We start from the raw sequence: 23,839 nt of genomic DNA on the forward strand, positions 1-23,839 counted from the left end.
AGCCATTGAACTGTATACTTTAAAATGCTCAAAATATGTTAGATGTAATTTAGCTCAATAAACAAAAATGTTAAAGAAGGGGCCTGAATAGCACTGATATCAAATTTGCTGATCCAGAAAGATTTATGGTTGCTTTTAGCTCTTTGTATTTTGTTTGTTCTCTCAGCTCAAAACTTTAAAGTGTGATTAATCCAGAGACTATGAGGTCTTAGGAAAATTGATTTATGGTGCTAACACATGTGGTTGGTTGGGGCCTATTGGAAATAACATCAAGTACTAGCTTGAAAGAGTCGGACATGACTTCACGACTAAACAACAACTGATGTGGTGTAGTGGCAGTTTTTTCAGAGCACCATTGACATACATTCCCGTGATCCAGCTCACATGATCCTTCTGTTGGAAATACAAATAGCATATTTTATCCTGACCTCACAAATGTTATCAATAGGTGATGTGTGTATTCTGTGAGCAGTTCCCTCAAGATCACTTTTGTTAGAGCATTTTCTGCATGATTTCTGATTTCACTTGGCAATTGTTTTCTATTATGTTACATTGTGTTGTCAGTTACTTGGAGAGGTTCCAGTTTTTTTTCTTGTACTTAATACCATTTGTGGCTCTGAGAACTGAGTCTGCCAAAGCTCTTTGTTTTATTGTTGTCACGTACACACCATCCTTATCGTAATCAGGAAGACAAAATCAATGTCACTTAGCACTGACTGCCATGTGCCAGGCATCACGTATACCGCATCAGTTACTATTAACCACCTGTCCTGAATAACTGTTAGTTATTGCTAGTGCCAGGCCTCAGATTGGTTACATAACTTTCCCAGAGGCCACACCCACAGTTAAAAATATGTCACTAAAAATAAGATGCTTAGATACAGATCTGTCTGCTTTGGACCACCTCAATAAAGTGTTATCAGTTTCAACTGAAATGAATGACATTGAACTCGGCTGACCGAATATGTACAAAGATTGTGTCTTAGCTGGAACTTCCCCTTCCCGTTTACCAGATTCTCCACCATTCTATGATTCAGAGGAAGATGTCTGGGAAATGGGGATGAGTAAGCATGTGACTTTCAGACAGGTCCTGATCTTCTCTTTATCCCTCCCTGTTTCTTTTTGTCCTCTCTCTTAGCAAGTCCGGAGCAGGGTTGCTGGGATGAGATCGAAGCGTGACCCTGCTCGTACCTGTTGACCAACTCATAGAGTCAGCACAGCATCTGCTCTGTCCTCCTGAGACTCCGTGAGTATTTCTGCTTTCCTGGAGGCCTCTTCTGAATACTGTTTTTGGGGTTTCCTGTGGTGACTGTTGGAGAAGGAAATGGCAACCCACTCCACTGTTCTTGCCTGGAGAATCCCAGGGATGGTGGAGCCTGGTGGGCTGTCGTCTATGGGGTCGCACAGAGCGGACACGACTGAAGCGACTTAGCAGCAGCAGCAGTGGTGGTGACTGTTAAAATAGGAAAGCATCGTCTCTCAAGATCAGAAGGCTCAATCTAGTGATTAAGTGCGTTGGTTATTCCTGTTCTGCAGTGGTTATCTTGTATTAACTGGAATCATAAAATGTCTCGTGTATAAGCAGGAACTGAGCAGCAATAATGAAACTTTCATCATCACTGAATGTTCATACCTTGGAGAGAGTCAGGAAAATGTGTACAAAGGGCTCAGTGATACCCAGCTCTCCTGACATAAGGGACCTTGGATCGATGCAGATGTCAAATCAAGAGATGGGCAAAGAGTCCTTCAGAATGTCCCCTAACTGCAGTGAGGTTTGCTCTTATATTTGCATAGAGATGACTACAAAGAGATAGAGTGTTAGAGGATTTCTAGCACTCTGGTTCTTTTGGAAAGTGAAGGCTCTGGTAAGACTTCACAACATCTAGAGACACTAGAATTGGAGCTGGACATATTAACTAAAAGAGACACTGGGTTATTTTCATCTAAGAAAGCAGTCATGTTCATTCACACAAGCATAGTTATCTTTGGAAGTGAAGACAGAAGAAGTAGAATGTGTTTGGATGTTGAGTAACCAAAGGGAAATTGTAGCAGAAATATTTATATACTTACCCCATAGCTTCCACTCTGTTTTTGTTCAGATAGACACCCTCTTTGGCAAGAACATGTACCTAATGAGAAATAATCCTAGTCCAAGGTCCTATCTGAGTCATTCATGGGGGTCCCATTCTCTTAACTGGTAATTGATTTAGGCAAAGACATTGGATATAATTCTGGCTAATGAGGCAAGAGGGGGATGTCTGATTGGAAAACTTTTTGTCCTGAGAAAAACCTAAAAAAGAAAGAGTGCTCCTTCCTTTGAATGTTGTTATTTATGGACATGTTACTTGAAAATGAAGTGATCTCTTAGCCTGAAGATAAAACCAAAACACATGGAAGACAGAATCATATGGAAGTGAACCCAGAGATATTGATCATACCATAAGTAAAATCTTGTTTATTGAGATAACAAAGTGCTTTAACATTTAAACCAGTTGATTTGAAGTCTTCTACTACTTACTGACCCAGTCATTCTAATTTGGAGCTCATAAGCCTAATGCATCATCAAAATCAGGAGAGACTACACACTACTTACATGCCAATAGATTATGTTATGTGGCATCCCCTCCCTTTTGATCCCTCTCTCAAGAAATAGCTAATTCTAAATTTTTATGACAGTATAAAGAGCCAAGGATAATAAAAACAATCTTGAGGATGAACCAAGTTACAGAACTTACACAACCTCATATCAAGACTTATTTTAAACACTGTGGGCTTGATACATGGAAAGGCAGATAAACCAGTGGAACAAAACAGAGTCCAGAAAGAGATAGACAGTTGTTCAACTTATGACCAGTTACTCTACACTGTAGAGACATTACTTTGCCAACAAAGGTCCGTCTAGTCAAAGCTATGGTTTCTCCAGTGGTCATATATGGATGTGAGAGTTGGACTATAAAGAAAGATGAGCACCAAAGAATTGATGCTTTTGAACTGTGAAGTTGGAGAAGACTCTTCAGAGTCCCTTGGACAGCAAGGAGATCCAACCAGTCCATCCTAAAGGAAATCAGTCCTGAATATTCATTGGAAGGACTGACGATGAAGCTGAAACTTCAATATTTTGGCCACCTGATGCAAAGAACTGACTCATTTGAAAAGACCCTGATGTTGGGAAAGATTGAAGGTGGGAGGAGAAGGGGACAACAAGGGGTGAGATGGTTGGATGGCATTACCGACTCGATGGACATGAGTTTGACAAAGCTCCGGGAGATGGTGAAGGACAGGGAAGCCTGGCATGCTGTAGTCTATGGGGTTGCAAAGAGTTGGATGTGACTAAGCGACTGAACAACTCTACGCTGCGATAGGGTAAGATGGTATTTTGAACAAATGGTATATGGGTATCCATTTGGAAAACTTAGATGGAATTTGGAAACCTATGTAGAAAAAAGCAATTTAAATGGTCATCTCACATCACCTACAAAAATTGACTCCTGGCACACTATAGATCTAAACATGAAAGATCAATAAAGCTTTTAGAATGTAACCTAGGAGAGTGTCTTCGTGACGTTGGTGTAGGCAAATGTTTTTTAATGAATCACTGAAACCATAAAGGGAAAGGTTGATTAATAGGATTGTATTAAAATTAAGATTTAAAAGCACCATCAAGAGAAGGAAAAGTTAAGCTGCAAATGGTCAGATGTATATTTGACAAAGATCTATAGAAGATAGAAGACCTCAGACACAAGATATACAAAAAATATATAAGGAATTCCTGCAAAGCAATGAGAAAAACACAGTCCACCTAACAAGAAAATGCACAAAAGGTATAAAAATAGACACTTCCCAAAGGGATATTCAGAAGACTAATTAATACTGACAAGATACTCAACATTATTAGTCATTAGGGAAATGCAAATAAGAACAACAGTGCTATATCAGATGAATCAGAATGACTAAAACTGAAAAAAAAAGTACTTGGAAGGAAATAGTACATGTGCACGTGAGGAGCAACTGAAACTCTCATGTACTGCTGATAAGAGTGTAAATTAGAAAACTGTTTGGTCTTTTCTACTAAAACTGAACATAATTGTACCTTCTGACCAGAGATTGTCTAACAAATGTTTAACATTCTCCAAGTGGATATCCAACATAAATGTTGACTGATATTTTTGTTTATGTTCACAAGTAGAACAAAGTGAAACCAAAAACACGTGTTTTGAAATTTCACTCACTTGTCAATAACAAGAAGAATTGTTTGCTGAATTGAATAATGGTTTTCAAATATTCAAAGGTATTTTCTCTATTTTTATGCTATTAACAATGCAGTGACTACTGGTATGATACACATTTACACTTAATCTGCATTATTAATATTTTTATCCATCTTTGTAAGTCTTGATGATCTTGAACAAAACAAGATCAAGAACAAAACAAGTCTTGAACAAAACACTAAGTCCTGACTTTTAGTAATTGCCAGTCTCATTGGTGTGTTTATCGCCAACAAAACCAGTGTGATGCTACCTACCTGATGCTCCTGAATGAGGAGTTGAGAAGAGATACATAGTAAGACACCATTATATTATATTCTGCCATACAGACACAATAAATGCAAATAATATCGAGAGCACAGATAATAGCAAAATGTAGTGATGTACAGAAATATGTGTGTTCTCTAAAAGACACGCACAACAATTTTTATTGAAGCAGTGTTCTTAAGAGTCAAATGTTAGAAATAACCCAAAGGTTCATCCGAGAAAGAACAAAAAAATAAATTGTTGCATTTTCATACCAGAGTATGAGTCAGCAATAAAAATGAACCACTCACTGCTTCAGCAGCCTCAACAAATAGGAAACTGAGTCATGTACAGATGGATATAGTCTGACTAAAATCAGACTAATTAATCTGTAGTGATAAAAAAATTTTTTAGAAGTTATTTTCAGGGGTGGAGTAGGGTTGGGAGTGACTGGGGGGTGGCTTTAGAGGGGCACCTAGAGTGCTGACCAACTTTGATTTCTTTTTCTATTTCTGGCCCCACAAATAGGTTCACTGAGTAAAATGTCATTGAGCAGAGCCCTTCATGCTGATATGTATGTAAGATATACCTTACGAGAAAGGATACATTTTTTGAAAATCACTTAGAGGAGTGATTTTTCTCACTGCATATGCCCTCCAGCGGAGAATGTTATGTGATACCCCACTTTGAAAGAAAATGAACTGATTTTAAAACAAGTTATTAGAAAAGGTAGAGATGAGGAGCTGCTTAAAGTTGAGTCTCTGGATGAAAGGAAAGCATACCCTGGCCTTCGGAACATCTTCCCCAGGGAGTGAAAAGTGCTTTGTTGTAAAGATCTATGCAGTTCTAAGAAAAACTTGTGGGGCTTCCCAGGTGGCACTAGTGATAAAAAACCTTCTTGACAATGCAGGAGATGCGGGTTTGATCCCTGGGTTGGGAAGATCCCCTGAAGGAGGGCATGGCAACCCACTCCAGTATTCTTGCCTGGAGAATCCCCATGGACAGAGGAGCCTGGCGGGCTACAGTGCGTGGGTTTGCAAAGAGTCGGACACGACTGAAGCAACTTAGCGCACACACACAAGGAAAACCTGTATGATTCGTAAGATCATATAAAATTAAAGTTTAGGGAAAGTGATAGAAACCAGCTAAGAATGGTCATGGATGTAGTTTCTATTGATTTCCTCAGGGATTCCAGACAGCATGGGGGACTACATGGGATCTTCACGTCATAAACAAGGGAGATCGCGTCACTAAATCTACTAGAACACCATTGGCTCCTTGTGTAGAGTATTGTGATTTGGGGTTTGAGACCTTTCAGGAATGGTGACTCTGCCTTCCCAGACTTTGTCTTGCTTCAGGTTTTGTGTCATAAAAGCTTCCCAGATGGCTCAGTAGTAAAGAATCTGCCTGCCAGGGCAGGTGACAGAGGAGACGTGGGTTCAATCCCTGGGTGGGGAGGATCCCCTGGAGGAGAAAATGGCAACCCGGGCCAGTACTCTTGCCTGGAAAATCCCTTGAACAGAGAAGCCTCGAGGGCTACAGTCCATGGGGCCACAAAGAGTCGGACATGAGTGAACGACTGAGCACCCATGCACCCACACATCATAAAAGCATTCTGCCCTCTCTAAGGTTTTGCCTAAATATATAAATTTTTCTTCCTAGTGTTTTGTCTCTGTTTACTTAATAATGCTGAGAGCAAAGTCATACTCTAGATAATCATTAAAATGATACAGGAAACTTCTGAAATGTGAAAGGAATCAGTCAACTACATTTTAAATAGCAGAAAACTGTTCAGGAAATTCTAGAAGGTCACAGTAATGGTTTTAAGGCATTTAAGTCAAGTAATGGTTTTAAGTCAAAATAGAACAGAGTTTGGGAGACTGCCTTTGTTTTGAAAAGGGGGGTCATATGATCAGTAGCCACCTTTTTAATCTACCCTTTTCTCAACATTTTAACTACTGAGAATCCTTTCTTAAGATCTCAATCTCCTTTTGTTCTCATGTTTTCTTAAGATTCTGTATACCAAAATAACTACACATATAAACATTGATGTAGATAATCAATAACAATCTGAACTGAAAAGTTACATAAGATGTTTGTCAAAAAATAGGATTGGAGCTAGCAAGAAGTAAGAGTGCATGTTAAGCAAGGATTGACTGTGTTCTGAAATGGTTGCATAGTTATAAATTACAACCTTGAGACCAGAAGGTTGTAGCTGGCAGCTGCTAGCAGATACTATTTTGAAAATGCTGGTGGTGTCCACAAGTTAGATACAGTTCAGACAATTCAGGTTCTCTGTAATGCCGAAACTGGGTCTGAAACCAAATCCATAAGAGCCACCCAGCTCCATGTTGGTGGCCTGAACCAGTTACTCCATTTTAATTCTTTAAATGATTTTAAATGTGTCATCATAATTGATTCATTTGTATTGGTCTAAAAAGGTATACGGTTGCCAAGGAGAACATCTACCCAACAGGAGAAAACCAGTATAGTCAAAATTATGTAATAAATTCACACCCAAGAAAAAAGATGAACGTTTTAGTTATGATAACTTTAACTAAGTGAAAAGATGATTTTAGGGACTTAGGCAAAATTAAAGCTTGTATGCAAATTCCTATTACTATCTCCAGTGTCTCTAGAGATCAAGGACCTCAGTTTAGGAACCACTTCTCTGCTGTTGTTCAGTCGCTCGATCATGTCTGACTCTTTGCGACCCCATGGACTGCAGCACGCCAGGCTTCCTGTCCATCACCATCTCCCGGAGCTTGCTCAGACTCATGTCCATTGAGTCAGTGATGCCATCCAAACATCTCATCTTCTTATTGTCCCCTCCTCCTCCTGCCTTCAACCTTTCTCATCATCAGTCTTTTCTAAGGAGTCGGCTCTACTGATTTATTATTATTGCATCAAAAACTTTGGGTTGCCATTTATAGACAATGAATGCTGAGGAATTTTGAATATACTCATTAATATCTAGTCTTTAAAAAAAAAAAACCTTTCACTGACATTTTTCAGTCCTTTGAGTTAAAACACAGAGAATTTTATTAAAGCATTATGGGCATTTTCCCATTACTCAGTGCTTCATATTCAATTTCTGAGTTGGCTGCACTTGCAAGGATTCACCTCACCACCTGACTTTGCTTGGTTAACAATGCACGGGCAGCAAAAAAAGGGGAAAAAAATCTTATCCTTGTCTAGTAAGTAACTGAATGAGATAGAGGTCAAAATGATTGTCTACAGTTAGGTATGGGATGATATGCTGCCGTGTGTGTACTCAGTCATGTTCAACTCTTTGTGACCCAACAGACCGTAGCCCACCAGGGTTCTTTGTCCCTGGGATTTCCCAGGCAAGAATATTGGAGTGGATTGCCGTTTTCTCCTCCAGAAGATCTTCCTGACCCAGGGGTCAAACCCATGTCTCCTGCATTGGCAGGTGTATTCTTTACCACTGAGGCACCCTGGGAAGCCCATGGGATTATGTACTAAATGATGATTGCCCACACTGGCCATGTTTCTCCTTAAAGATAGCGATAGCACTTACTATCATTGAAAGGCCACAAAGCACTTTTCCAAATCTTTGTCACAACCCTTAGATGGACATCAAGGCATGTATTATTATTCTCAGCATGTGTATGAAAATGTAGGCTAGACATTTGCCCAGAGTTTCTGACCCCTGGCTCTGAGCTCTGTGCACTATGACAGCATGCTGCCCCACAGATAAATAAGGGTTCTTTGGTGTTGTTATGGGTTGAACTGTATCCTCCCAAAAGATATGGTGAAGTTCTAACCTCTGTGAAAAGAGAAAAACCATGTGAAAACAGGCAGGGATTGTAGGATGCAGCTGTAAGCCAAGGAACCCCAAGGACTGAAGGCTACTATCAGAAATTAGGAGGAGGCAAGGCAGGATTCTCCCGAGTCTCAGAGGAAGAACAGCCCTGTTGACATCTTGATTTCAGACTTCTAGCCTCCAGAACTGCAAGAAAGTAAAATCCTATTTTTTTGAGTCACCCAGTTTGTGGAACTCTTACAGAAACTTGAGAAGACAAATACAAGTGTGAATGCTAAAATTTTAGTTAAAGGCAAGAAGCATGGGGACTAATTATTTCCCTGTAATGAGATTCTAACTCACAAATGAGCTGGGACATTTCTACAAGCATTGACATAAGGGGGAAAAAAAAGATATTTTATGCAAACTACTTCTCAACTGTGGTTGTAGCTTTTTGTACCTCACTATCAAAAAAACCTCCTCATGGGAGATAAAACCTCAGTGTGACCCCAGCTCCTCTGAAATCACACCCTTTCCTGCAGAGGTGATCTAATACTTTGTACATAATATTCCTAGCTTTTGTTGGAGACTTGAGAGATGAGCCAGTGTCAATCTAAAAATGGCAGTGTTGTTGGCATTCATGTTTACTGGACAACAAACTTCAGACAGCAACTTAAAAAAAGATGAGGAAGAAAAATCACCTTGTTCCACTAATGCTATAAAAATAAAACACAGGGACTTCCCTGGTGGTCTAGTGGCTAAGACTGCCTACTCCCAATGCAGGGGGCCTGGATTTGATCCCTGGTCAGGGTACTAGATTCCACATGCGGCAACTAAGAGTTTGCATGCCGCAACTTAAAATCTGGTGCAGCCAAATAAATAAAAATAAATATTAAAAAATAAAACATAAAAATATTTCCAGCTGAGACCTGGTGAATTTCTGAATCTTGCTCCACAGAAAACTAGCCCACAGGCTACTCCTTAGATGGGAGAGATGGTTAGTCATCCTGGGCTCCCTGGTAGCTTAGTTGGAAAGAATCCACCTGCAATGCAGAAGACCCTGGTTTGATCCCTGGGTTGGGAAGATCCGCTGGAGAAGGGAATGGCTACCCACTCCAGTATTCTGGCCTGGAGAATTCCATGGACTATACAGTCCATGGGGTCGCAAAGAGTCAGACACAACTGAGGTACTTTCACTTTCAAGTTTCAAAAACAGAGCCTTCTCTTTCTCAGGAAGATTCCCTATTTACACTGGCAAATCAAATCCTCTGAGAGATGTTCAAGTTAAAATCATAGACACAAATGTTTTAGCTTATATTGCATTTCCCCAAATGACTTGATCATAAAACTTTTTTCATATAGCAATCATTAATATCTAGGAATGTATACTTTGAGAAACAGTGGGCAGTAATATTCTTAAATCTCACCAAGTATGTTGGAGTTTACGTCATGCAGGAAAAAACTGACATATTTATTGTTCTTTATTTCAGGTTGACTTACCAGAAGAGACGCGCACGAAGAGCTTCATTGAATTACTGAAGATGAGGTAAGATTCAGGGTTGTGGGGCTTATGCAGTTTAGGGGAACCCATTAAGGAAAAGAATACAAAATGACCATGGAAACAACACTAAATTTCCTCCCAGCCTTGGAATAATCCCAGACAAGTGAGGCTTTCTGACTTTACACTTCATTCGCTTCATGGAAAACCCAACTCTGTTTAAATTATGGTTGGCTACATGAAATAAAATAGAAACTCAAATGAACAGTAGCATAAACAAGATAGGAATGTCTCTCTCTCTCTCATGCAATAGTCCAGGGATAGACACTCCAGGGGTGGTGGTGTGGCTGCATCGTGCAAGGTTCCTCTGTCTTCTTACTCCCGGTAGTCATTCCTGGGGTGTTGTCTTTGGCACCAGGTCCCTGGTCAAGCAGCAGGATTGAGGAAGGGCTGGAAGAATGGGCTTGCGCTGGACTCAGGAAAGTGCTCTGCAAAGAGCATTTAGAGCTGCTCCTTCCATCCCATCGTCCAGAATTTAGTTACATGGCCTCCCATAGCTGCTGAGGACCCTGAGGAAGGAAGGCTCTATTCTAGGCGGTCAGGTATGTCAGCTCAATGTCAAGGGTTTTATTACTGTAGAAACAGAGGAAGATCAGTATTGGAGCAGCTAGCATTTTCGGTCTCTTTCTCTCTGACTCATTAACTTTTCCCTCCAGCTTTCTCGAGGTCTAATTGACCTCTCATTAAACTTTTAAGTCTACCAACTCAGAGCTTCATTAGCTAGCATTAATATCTTGTGAATGGAGGGACCGGTGTCTCTAAAACCATCAGACCAGTCTTGGAGGTGTGTTTAGAAAAATAAAAGGCTTTTTAGAAGAAAGTGAAATGAAAAGCTTCATGGGCTGCCGGGCGGCTGCCGGGCTTCCCGCATTCTCTGTAAGCAAAAGACACTTTCCATGTCCCATGAGGCCCCAAGAAGACATGACCGAGCAGGAGGTGAGGGCGGACCCGGCCCGGGTGCAGCTGCCAAGGCCGCCCCGCCCCGCACCCCCCGCCCCTTGGAATCCGCGAGAACCTGGGGTGGGGGTGGGGCTGGCGGGCAGAGAGGGAGCTGAGCTGACTCCGCTTGGCATCAAGAACCTTAACAGCTTTTTATATTTTTTCCGGGTGGAGGGAAGCAGGGGACGTAAATACTTTACTGAAGAAGGTTTTTAAAAAAAAGAATCTGTACTTGGACTGTTGAGAAGAGAGAAAGGGAGTGGAGGATGGGCTGGGAAATATGAGTAGGTTGGTTTCTGACTCTTTGAGCTGTAGATTCGTATTAACAGCCCGATCTTTCTGCTCGCAAGCCTGTCAACACTTCAGCCGGCGCGGAAGGTTCCTGGGAACCGTCTTGGGCGTTTGTTTGGCAGCCGTGCCCAGGGCGAACCGGGTGCCCCTCCGAGCTGTTTGGCTTGGAACTGCTCTTTTAGGACTGCAGGGCTGGAACAAAGGGGCCCTGTTGGTTACTTCCAGATTCTGGAAGAACTCTGCTTTTAATGATGGTGTAGAGTTCATGGCATGTAAACTTCCCATACTCACAGGTTGGGTTTTTGGGTTTTTTTTTTTTTCCTAATTTTATTTTTTTTCAAGCTGAGCTTAAGAGGCATATGCTTGAATCGATGGTCTGTCTACTCCACAAAGTTTAGCCACGGTTCCAGCGGGGCTGTGGCACAAGCCTGCCCTGGTAAAACAGAGAGACACAGGGTACAGATTGTAGAGAATCGTCATTACCCTCAATGATGAACAGCATTTCATCAATCTTTGTTCGTTTTGTGGAGTCTGTTCCGCGATCTTGATGAGTGTGCTGTAACAGCAAAATCAGATTAGCTCTAAAGAAAATAATTGTTAAAGAGGTGGGGGAAAAAAGGTTGGCAAAGCCTGAAGTTTTGGCAGGGGCTCAGCAAACGGTTAGGATAAAAGATTAATAGGTTCTAATTCTTTATTCAAACAAAGCTCTGTTTTTAAAAGAACATCTGATTGCAAAAATACAAACTTTGGTCATCTGATACTTTGAGTAAATGAATATATGTAGTGTTCTGCAGTACTAATTAGGTTATACGGTGCCCTTTTAAGGTAAGCAGCAATTAATGATTGAGTTTGATATGAACTGATGTACAACAATAGACAGCCAAGTCTATTTTGGTGCATTTAAGTCCATTCTGTTGATCACCTATGTTGTGTGTGTGCATCATGCGAGAGGCTGGGGTGAGGGTGGGAGGGATACAGAAATGGGAAGCTGTGAATTCCTTCCCACAGCAGGTGAATTACACAGTAGGAGGAGATAACTCAGGTCTACACATAAATATAATTTCACCATATCTTGTAATTGATGCTAAGGATGGCTACACCTGTAATGGTAGGCTTCCTTTTTGGAGACTGACTTACTGTCTGCCAGGCATTATGAATTTCAGTTCAGTTCAGTTCAGTTCAATCACTCTGTTGTGTCTGACTCTTTGCGACCCCATAGACTGCAGCATGCCAGGCTTCCCTGTCCATCACCAACTCCTGGAGCTTACTCAAACTCATGTCCATTGAATCAGTGATGCCATCCAGCCATCTTGTCTTCTGTCGTCTCCTTCTCCTCCTGCCTTCAATCTTTCCCAGCATCAGGGTCTTTTCCAATGAGTTAGTTCTTCACATCAGGTGGCCAAAGTATTGGAGTTTCAGCTTCAGCATCAGTCCCTCCAGTGAACACCCAGGACCGATCTCTTTAGGATGGACTGGTTGGATCTCCTTGCAGTCCAGAGGACTCTCAAGAGTCTTCTCCAACACCACAGTTCAAAAGCATCAATTCTTCAGTGCTCAGCTTTCTTTATAGTCCAACTCTCACATCCACACATGACTACTGGAAAAACCACATGATATTAATCACTATGACATGGCAACTCCCTACATAAAATACTATGAGGAAATCTAGTAATGAAAAAAGATAAGTTGCTCAAGGTCAAAACTAAAAGCCTGGGGAGCCAGGTTTCAGACTCAAACTGCTAGGTCCTTGCTCTCTGCACGGTAAGACGCACATTGGGCACACCAATGAAGGCGTGATTGTTTCTGGTTGGGGTGGTCAAAAGACTCATGGAGAAGTGTTATCCGAGCTGGGTCTTGAAGGATGTACAGTTATCCCTCAGTGCCTGGGAGAAATCGGTTCTAGGACGGACGCTCAAGTCCCTTATATAAAATGGTACAGTGTTTGCATATAATGAATGCATGTCCTCCCATATACTTTCAATCATCTCTACATTACTTGTTGTTGTTCAGTCGCTAAGTCGTGTCTGACTCTTTGTGACCCCATGAACTACAGCACTCCAGGCTTCTGCTCTGTTAATAGTTACCTGCACTAGGTAAATTTAAGTTTTGCCTTTTCAAACTTTCTGAAATTAAAAAAATAATATCTTCCATTCACAGCTGGTCAGATTTACAGATGCAGAACCCTTGGATATGGAGGCCCCACTGTGCAAGTTTATGACAGAGTGGTGGAAGGGAATAAAATAAAGATGTGGAGACAGAAAAGTACAGAGGCTGTTTAAGGAACTGAAAAGAAGTCTAATTTAGTGGCAGCTTACTGAGTCGCGGGAAATAAAATGGAAAGGTTGAAGCTGGGTTGGGGGTGTCAAGTGGAAGTCCAATGGTGACCATTCATGTATTGAATTGGGTCCAGGGCGAAAATCTCATCTCTATGGCCTGGTTTCCTTGGTGAGTAGAGTTCCACAGGAGTCCAACAAGAGAGTTCAACGCTCACTTTCCACCCCTGTGTCTGTGCTTCCCTGTCAGGGACCCTCAGCTCGCTCTCCCGCTCCCCACCTCTGTCCAGGAGGAGAGCAGACACCGCCACTCTTCTGCCCCCCACCCGGTCCTCCACTAGTCCCTACCCAGAGTAGAACCAGTGGTTTCCTGGTTGGTGAGAACATAAGCCTCCCACTGGCCACTTTTTAACTCTGGTCAGAATGTCGGTGTGTTAAAGGACAACCTCATCTGCGTCATTTCCTGTGTCCGCACGGTCAGCTCTGTGCTTCTAGCCAGGACCCTCATGGTGCTGCTGTCTTGCCTTAAGACCTTCTTCTATCTTGATGCATCTTGGCAGTAAGTGGACTCCTGCTCATCTTAGACTCAGGGGCCAAACAAAAAGAAGCCTTTCTTAGACTTCTTTGTGCTATGCTGTACTCAGTTGTGTCCGACTCTTTGTGACCCCGTGGACTGTAGCCCACCAGGCTTCTCTGTCCATGGGGATTCTCCAGGCAAGAATACTGGAGTGGGTTGCCATGCCCTCCTCCAGGGGATCTTCCCAACTCAGGGATTGAACCCAGGTCTCCTGCATCGGAGGTGAATTCTTTACCATCTGAGCCACCAGGAAAGCCCAAGGATACTGGAGTGAGGAGTAGCCTACCCCTTCTCCAGGGGAACTTCCTGACCCAGGAATTGAACCAGGGTCTCCTGCATTGCAGGTGGATTCTTTACCAGCTGAGCTGCCCAGGACTTAAACCCTATTCGCCAAATCTGCCTTGAGTTGGAATGATTGAGTCCTTGCCCAGCTATTAATAAATCAGCATCTTATTTTCCTGTTGGTTTATTCTCATCACCAGCCCCACGAAAGGCAGATACTTGTGAGGGGTAGTGGGGGGTTGGTGCGCCGGGAATTCATGGGGGTGGGGGGTGCAAAACTTTCTGGCTTCATAATTTTTTCAGTTCCATACCCCAAAGAAGGAAAATTTTCCAAAATTCAATTTCATGCTGCAAATACTTATTGGGCCTGTAGCACATGTAAGAAACTGTTTTCGATGTTGGGAACCAGCTGGGGCAAGGACAGGAGATAAAATAGCTTCCCTCACAGAAGTGCAGTACAAAATTGTGTTGATTTAGTTTACCATAGAAGTTTAATGGAAGAATTCACTTCTTCCAATTTACTGCAAACTCTACAAAATATCAAATGACAAATTGACTCATAAGAGCTCTCAGAAGTGAGAACTGGGTGTCTTCCAGGGGGTTACATAAGACAATACTGTTTATAAAAATGAGCTTCTTTTGTAGTTTTTTGTGATTCCAGAAGCTTCAGTTACCTTTCTCACTTCTAATAACGTTCAGAAGTCATGGAAAAATGCTACTCAACAAGGCTTTTTTAAGCAAAAGCAGGACAGTCCCCTAGTCTAGGATCCAGCTCTTTTCAAATTTCATCATAGATAACAGAAAACAAATGTTCAGAATAATTGTAAACAAACAAGTAAGAGATTTCCAGAAGCCTAAACTTTTAAAATTAGGTCTCAGAAAGTATTATTCCAATCGTGAGATTTATCCCTGTCTTACAATATCATCCTTAAAACCATGTGACTGGAAAATTCTCTGCAATGTTCTTTTTCACTGTTCAATAGCATCTTTGCCTCCTCCTGGGCATATTGTGCTACCAGACAGAATATAAACTTCATTCTTTATTACAGGAAGTATCTATAAATGTCTACAGGAATATTCTTAATAGGTTTTGCTCGTTTTAATGCTTTTCTTGTGATAATTATGAGACATTGATTCTTTGCCAAGTAGCTCCAGTGTTCTGTGATTCTAGCCCAATTAATAGTTTCAAAAAGAAACTGAACCCCAGAGTTATGAGGGAGAATCAAACATGCAAAACAGTGAAAAATTGAGATGGAAAAGAGCAAAAGCAGATTTCCCTGCCACCTTTTGGAGAGTGGGCCCCAAAATACACCTTCCCCATTTCTTCCCCATCCTTGGCTCCTTTCAGAAGCCATATTCCCTATCAGATAAAATAAAAGCAAGCTAAACACTTAAGCGCAACTCCTATGACTTTTATACACGTGGATGGAGAGACACAATAGATACCTATTGAAAGGGTCTAAATGCCTGCCAGTGGAAGAGCATCAAGACATGTGAGTTTTCTAGGGTGTGCCCTTCACTGGCAGGGCTCATCGGAGACATGTTATCAGGCACTGTAGGAGAAACGTGGCCTTTTGTACCCGCCATCTTTCCCATCCCTGGAGCAAACATAAAAGGAACATTCTGCAGTTTTCCTGGGTATGAAAGACCCAAGAAAGACACTGTAGCATTTGCTTCTCACAGGAAAGAAAGGGGACAGTGAAATGAAAAGAGGCCCATCTGCTGTTGCCATCAGAAAACACCTGTGTTACAAAGGGTGTTCCTACACCATCAGGGTGAAAATTGCTGGTTAATTCCAACTATGCCTTTAGGGAGAAGCTGGAAGGTAAGAATTAGGTTACTGTGCTCCCTGCTCCCTTCCAAGCTTCCACTGCCCCCAGTTCGTGTCTGTTCATGGGCATATAAGGGAACTGGCACCTCGACCTTTGCCCAGTGAGCCACAAGAAAAGATGTGTTCAGTGTTGTTTCCTAGAGCCATGATATCTTCTCAAGAAGGTTACACATCAGTGGTCACACCATCTTTAAAGACTGAATGGCGGCGTCTCTTGGTCCAGCTACACCCCTACACTAGCTGAGACGTTATTGTCCGCTGACTGCGAGGGAGCGGCTTGCTTGCTCAGCAATGAGTCAGCCATGCTTCTAGCTCTCTCTCAGCTGTATATTCAGGGCTTACACAAATGGCTTCTTGTATGCAACCCTAGTTCTTCAGTAGTTAGGCTTCTGTACGCTCTTAGTCCGTTCAAGCTACTCGAACAGAATCCCACAGTCCGGGCGGCTTACAAACAGCAGAAGGTCTTTTCTCACATTTCTGGAGCAGAAATCAAGGCACCAGTCACGGTTGTGTTCCACCAGCTTCCTAATTCACAGCTGGCACGTTCTCTCTGTACCCACAGATGGTGGAAGGAGTGAGGGAGCTCAGAGGAGTCTGTTATAAGAACACTAATCCGATTCATGAAGGCCCCACCCTCATGACCTAAGCACCTCCCAAGGGCTCCATTGTGTAACATCATTGCTGTGGGGTTGGGGGGGTGGTTAGGATTTCAGCATAGCAATTTGAGGGGGATGCAGACATTCAGACCGCACCATATACTGTCTTCTCAGAGACTTTATTTCTTGTCTTGTATGGTAGTAGTCTTCCTGGTGGCTGAATTGTTCCATTATTGACTTCATTTTCTCCCTGCTTGTAGCAGCCTTTGTCCTAGCCATGCCAGTTGCCCACCCATGTGGGCTTTTTAAGAATACCTGACCCACTCTCAGTTTGCCAGTTACCATGGGCTTTTATTTTGTGTATTGCCTGGTTTTCTCCTGAGGACTAACTCTTAGCTTTAAGAGTTCGTTTTCAGCTCACGTTGCTGGGTGCCATTTGTTCCTAAAACAGCTGAGCCTTGACCTTGCTTGCTCAAAAATCTGGCTTTCTCTTGACACTGTGGCTTTGACTGGATACTCAGTCTTTTCTTTTTCCACTTTTGCTCATTTTACCACCATCTAAACTCTGGTTTGAGAAAACTAAATCTGACAGCTGAAAAGAGCACTTAAAAATTCATTAATTGGGTTCTCATTTACAACTGTGTTGTGTTTTTCTGCCTTTTCTAAAATTAATATTGCTTCTTGTGAATTCAGCTCTCTTTGGCTGTATCAAATAGACATAGGTTCAGAAAGTGATGGAGGGGGAATAAATTTTATTATTCATGCTAATAAAATGTAATTATGGTTTGATCAAGAAAAATAACTGTAAAATATTTTATATGTTTGGTGCCTTTAGTGTGGAGTAGGGGAAAGAATAAATACCTCAAAGACAGATCCAAAGACATGTCCTTTCCTATCTTTATGACCTCTCTGAACCTGTTTATTTAATCTGCTAAGAAAAAGTTAACATTTATCTTTAAGGTCTGTTGTTAGAGTTAAAATAAATGAACTCAGTACTTAGTAAGAAGTTAATATATGAAAGTAATAATTAGTAGTAATACTAATTTGATATATCTCAATTGAAAATATTCTTTGAATTAAAAAAAATGAAGAAGGAGGGATACTAAAGAATTAGAATTATATTTGGTCTTGGCAACATATAGGCAGAACTGTCAAAAGGAACATGGTCTAAACCTGCACTGTCTAATACAACAGACGCTAGCCTCATGTAGTTATTTATACTTAAAAATTTAAATTAAATCTGTGGTTGTACTAGCCGCAGTTTAAATGCTCAGAAGCCAAATGTTGCCAGTGGCTACCATACTGAATAGAACAAATAGACAATATTTCCATCGTTGCAGAAAGCTCCATTGGGCGGTGCTGGTCTGGACCCAGAGATTCTCTGTAGGCTTCATTGCCCCATCAAAAGGCAACAGTCTGGAATTAGGCAGCCTCTCACGGCTCAGGGAACTGGCCAATGCCAGTGTCTAGTTCCCCTTCCCCTCTGTGTTAATGGCTTCAGGGTCTCTGCTCCCTCATCCCGTGGCACAAAGCGCCAGGGCACATTTGTCTGTTCTTACAGCACCTAGCAGAGCCTGTCTTGTTTCAAGGTATCTATTCACTAAATTCAGCTCAGATATTAACCTTTGAGAGCATATAACCCTTCACAGGAATAACTTAGTTTTCACATTCAAAGTAATGACTGAAATACCTCTCAGTATAGAATTTCAGGAGGAGAATTAAAGATGCAGAATGTACCCTGTTCTCTTTAAAAAGCCATGGTATTTGGGTGGCTCCATGGTTTCCTCTGTCCATAGCTGGTTCTGTTCTGACTCCATTAACTGGATAGATTAAAACATGAAATATCTCTTGGAGGAATCAAATTTTGAGAGAAAAATATGGCAGTTATATTTATTGTTTGGGAAGTTTTTAAAAAGTGTTTTCTGCTCCTGTTATAGGCCATGTGATTCTAATAAGGCCCAACTGTTAGTGAGTTTGAAGTGGTTAAACAGTTAAACTGAAGTTCTGCTCCCAGGTGGAGCTCTTAATGATTTGAAAGTGTCAGGATGTTAATTGACTTAGAACAATAGAGGGGTCATATATGCTCAGATCTGATCCAGAAATTACTTCTTCCTTCTTGAAATCGCTGTTTTCAATGTTTTCATTGCCCTAATAAGGCAGAATACAGAAGGTGTTTCCGGAGAGAGAGGGTGCGAGGTCACATGATGAAGAGAGACGACATTTCCACTATTTGGCAAGTATTCCACAGGGATCCTTGGAGAATTGCAATCCTTTAAATATAGCTGGTGGAGACCATACCTAAAACTAGTACTTTGAACAGTCATAATACAAGAGACTATTTTCTGCTTTAATACGTAAGAGTGACAAACTCAGAACAAAACTCCCTGGGTCTAGACTCAACAGAAGATACATAAAAAGATCAGTAGAACCTGGAGGCTCAATGTAAGATGAGAATTCTGACTAAACTAGAACAGAAACAATGCTCCCAGTCACATTGAAAGAAGTCAACAACTCAACACTTGTCAGGAAGAAAGGATAGATATGAAGTGGTATTAGAATTCTCACCATGTATTATAATTTGCTCAGTTAAGTTATTAAACTCTAATTAAGTGTATATAGTTCATGATGTATAGTGTGAACTCATCTTTTTCAATTAATTACTTGATTTTTTAAAAATCTTGGTTAAAATTCATTTCCTATTCATAAATAGATGAATAGATATCTTATTCGTCATTTCTATTCATAGACAGCATTGACCTGAATCGAACAGACTGCTAAATATTTCTTAAGTAAACATGGATTTCAGTTCAGTTGCTCAGTCATGTCCAAGTCTTTGCAACCCCATGGACTGCAGCTTGCCAGACTTCTCTGTCCATCACCAACTCCTGGAGCTTGCTCAAATTCATGTCCATTGAGTTGGTGATGGGTTTAGGAAACTATAAACAAGGTGAACAGACAACCCTTAGAATGGGAGGAAATAATGCAAATGAAACAACTGAAACAAGATTTATTTCCAAAATATACAAGCAGTTCATGCAACTCAATACCATAAAAACAAACAACTCAATCAAAAAGTGGGCAGAAGACCTAAACAGACATTTCTCTGTAGAAGACATACAGATGGCTAGTAAACACATGAAAAGATGCTCAACATCGCTTGTTATTAGAGACATGCACATCAAAACTGCAATGAGATATCACCTTACACTCATCAGAACTGTTTTTGTTGTTGTTCCATTGATCAGTCATGTCCGACTCTTTGTGACCCCATGGTCAGAATGCGTGTATGCATGCTTAGTTGCTTCAGTTGTGTCTGACTCTTTGCAACCCCATGGACTGTAGCCTGCCAGGCTCCTCTGTCCATGGGATTTCCCAGGCAAGAATACTGGTGTGGGTTGCCATTTAAGAATGGCCATCAAAAAATCTACAAATGATCAGTGCTGGAGAGGGTGAGGAGAAAAGGGTACCCTGTTGCACTGTTGGTGGAAATGTAAATTGATACAGCCACTATTTAGGACAACATGGAGATTCCTTAAAAACCTAGGAATAAAACTAACCATATGACCCAACAGTCTCACTCCTGGGCATATGCCCTGAGGAAACCATAATTGAAAAAGACAGGTACCCAATGTTCACTGCAGCACTATTTATAATAGCTAGATCATGGAAGCAACCTAGATGTCCATCGACAGATGAATGGATAAAGAAGCTGCATATATACAATGAAATATTACTCAGGCATAAAAGGGAATGCATTTGAGTCAGTTTTAATGAGGTGAATGAACCTAGAGTCTATTATACAGAGTGAAGTAAGTCAGAAAGAGAAAAACAATATCATATATTAACACACATGTATGGAGTCTAGAAAGATGGTACTGATGAACCTATTTGCAGGGCAGCAAAGGCGCTTCCCTGGTGGCTCAGAGGTTAAAATGTCTGCCTGCAATGCAGGAGACCTGGGTTCAATCCCTGGGTTGGGAAGATCCCCTGGAGAAGGAAATGGCACCCCACTCCAGTATTCTTGCCTGGAGAATCCCATGGACGGAGGAGCCTGGTGGGCTACAGTCCACGGTATTGCAAAGAGTCAGACACGACTGAGCGACTTCACTTTCACTTTCACTTTCTAATGGAGATGCAGACATAGAAAACAGACTTGTGGACATGGAGGAGGGGAAGAGAGGGTGGGATGAATGGAGAAAGTAGCATGGAAGCATATACACTACCATATGTAAAATAAATAGTGGGAGTTTGCCATATAACTCAGAGAACTCAAACTGGTGCTCTATGACAACCTGGAGGGGTGGGATGGGGTGGGAAGTGGGAGAGAGATCCAAGAGGGAGGGGACATAGGTATACCTATGGCTGATTCATGTTGATGTAGGGCAGAAACTAGCACAATTTTGTAAAGCAATTATCCTTCAATTAAATAAGAAATATATAATTGGAAAATAAATGATGGGTTTATTTGGGATCAGTAGAGAATTATAACTCAGGGTCTGTAATCACTTGTTGAGCCACAGGCAAGTCCTCACTCAGCAAGGGAAGAGTACTTATATAAAGGTGGAAAGGAAATTGGGGGAAACTACAGTAAACAAAGAGTCCATGGCTCTTCATTGGCTGAGTCCTTGCCAGGAAAGAACGTTGGTCTCTGCTGCCATCACAGGGCCTGAGAGCTCCCCATTCTGGTCTCCAGATTTTATTTAATTGAGATTTTTGTTTACTAATATTTTACAATAGCTATTTTGCTTGGCTCGACTGTCAGTTGATACTTGGGTTTGAGATTGTGTACTCTACCTTGCAATGTGAGAAAAAGGGTGCCCCACCTAATATATCTTAACAGGACTTGTTTCTGCTCAGCCAGCCGACACAAGTCACGTGTTAGAGAAAAGACAAGGTTGTCACACAACACTCCCAGAGACTCTGGTCAACCAAAAGGGATCTCTGATCTACCTCTGCTTCTGATTTCCTCTTTGTCTTTGGCAGAGTCAGTCAACTTTTAGCTGCCTAACTCCCACAACTCTTAAACTGCGTGTATGCATGCTCAGTCATGTCCAGCTCTTTGGAACCCACCAGGCTTCTCTGTTCATGGAATGTTTCCAGTCAAGAATACTGGAGTGCATTGCCGTTTCCTATTCCAGGAGAACTTACTGACCCAGGGATCAAAGCCGTGTCTCCTAAGTCTCCTGCATTGGCAGGCTAACTCTTTACTACTGCACCACCTGGGAAACCCCACACTTGAAGTAACAGACCTCCAATTCCTGAGCCACTTGCCAGGACTGTTTGCCTTCCACACTGGAGTTACGTCCTACCAAAGTCCAGATGAGTATCAATAGCTTGTTTCTGAAATGTCTTCAATTATTGTGTACTTTTCTACGAAAGATTGAAAAAGTAGCATGAATCATCCCAAAACGTTCTCCATTCCCCTTCCCCATCCAGGCTAAGCACACTTGAACAAATACAGTATGAGCTTGCCCTGTGTTGGCAAGGATGTTTTAAAATGTGTGTATGTGTGTGTTTACCCATGTGGTTTAAAAATAACCTAAGTGAACTAAGTAAAGTAAGCTTATGCCATGCTTACCAGGAATATTAGGAAGCAGAGGCCCTTCAATATCTGAATTAGCTCTGGCACTGTTTCAGGAAAAAACTGGCTCACATCTCTTGCATAAGTCTTATGTAAGAGATTAGATGTGGTGCCTGAACTATCCCACTTCCCTGCAGCATGGAAAAAAGAAAAGTATGCTGTGTCGTTGTTCCTTGCTAGCTCTCTCAATGTTAAGGGATCCTTTACTTATAGAAGTAAAGCATATCAGTTACTAAGGGGAAAAAAAAAATAATGAGAAAAAAAGCTTAGTTTTTCTAGTGTCTGTTGCACAAACATATGTAGAAGTAAACGGAAGAGGGAAGAGGGGGAAAGCTGAGGTACAGGCAGTAAGTAGTTCAGAACTTGGGTAGGTATTTAAATTGGTTCTTGTATAAACAGTAACAAGAATAACAGTTTTACGGTTAAACTTGAAACTCCAAAGCCACATTCCATACATAGCTTATTCCATATCACTGAAGAAATAATTAGATTTTCCCACAACTCATAAAATAGCTCCTCAGAATTTAGAGTTCACAGTTCATTACCATAATCATTATATTCTGGAAAGAATTTAGAGCAAATCTGATCTCCAGATATTTTGACCAAAATAGGAATGAAGGACAGACATGACTTGGATAGCCTCCCCTGTTCTGTAAGTGTTGTCACACCCAAGGCCACGTACCCAATGCACAGGGACGCTAAACAAGCCAAAACATCAGAGCTTGGGGCAGAAAAAGGTTTATTGCAGAGCCCAGCAAGGAGAATGGGGAGCTTGTGCTCGAAAGACCCAGGCAGACTCCTGGATGATTTTCAGGGGAGATTTTTTAAAGGCAGCATTTGGGCTGAAGGAGGTATGACTTCCTTCAGATTGGTTGCTGGTGAGGTAACAGGGCGGTGTTCCAGGAATCTCCTGCTCAGCCCCAAGTTGCCATCCTCCACCTGGGTGGGGCCCTTGGTTCCTGTAGAACAACTGGAAGATACGCATCAGATGGTTGTATATATCCCTGGAGAAGAAACTCGAACTCTGTCTTCATGCTGCGCTGTGGTTTCCTGACTGCTTTTCCTTTGTTTCTGCACCCCCCACCTTCCCTATTTAGTAATGGCTCAGATCTGCCCTCTGGAACTCAAGGAAAGTCTAGAAGGCTGAAGGCTTTTTCCTACACACCAGAAACAGGGGGCACAGAAAAGCTTTTGTTCCCTGGGAGGGCCCCACAGGGTGATGCTCTGTTTCATAAGTTTCTGCTTGGTTCTCATTTCTGCCATATAGATTTTTCTCTTTGAAGCTGTGTGGTGGACAGAAAAGAGCTTAAAATGTCAAGTCAGGCCAACTAGCTCAAGTACAAATATACCAGCATCATCACTTGCTGCGGGACCAAGAAAATTTGCTTAATCACTTTGAGCTTACTTTTTCCATGCAAAAGGAGAATTACTATTATCTACCCTGTAGGGTTGTTATCAGAATTTAGATTAAACCAACCAACTTGTGTTGAATGCTTTTGTGATACTGTGTTTAATAATAAGAAATCTGTAGTTAGTCTTCTGACTCTATCCCTGGCACAGTTCCTAAAACCATTGGAATTTCCTGAGTGATAAGAGTGAGAAAGGTGTTTTTTGTTATTCATTTTTTGTTCACC

At 41.6% G+C, this 23,839-nt stretch overlaps 1 long non-coding RNA gene across 1 annotated transcript in view; it reads left to right on the forward strand.

Annotated features, from left to right (window-relative positions):
* Positions 1 to 1,137: 1,137 nt before the first annotated feature.
* The window catches only part of LOC122688019, a 44,541-nt gene continuing 21,839 nt past the window's right edge, over positions 1,138 to 23,839 (forward strand). The window contains exons 1-2 of the long non-coding RNA XR_006339303.1: positions 1,138 to 1,246; positions 9,768 to 9,823. This is a non-coding gene — a long non-coding RNA (uncharacterized LOC122688019). The remainder of the gene's footprint in view (positions 1,247 to 9,767; positions 9,824 to 23,839) is intronic.

The sequence above is a fragment of the Cervus elaphus genome, chromosome 32, assembly GCF_910594005.1.
Source record: "Cervus elaphus chromosome 32, mCerEla1.1, whole genome shotgun sequence".
Lineage (NCBI taxonomy): Eukaryota > Metazoa > Chordata > Mammalia > Artiodactyla > Cervidae > Cervus > Cervus elaphus.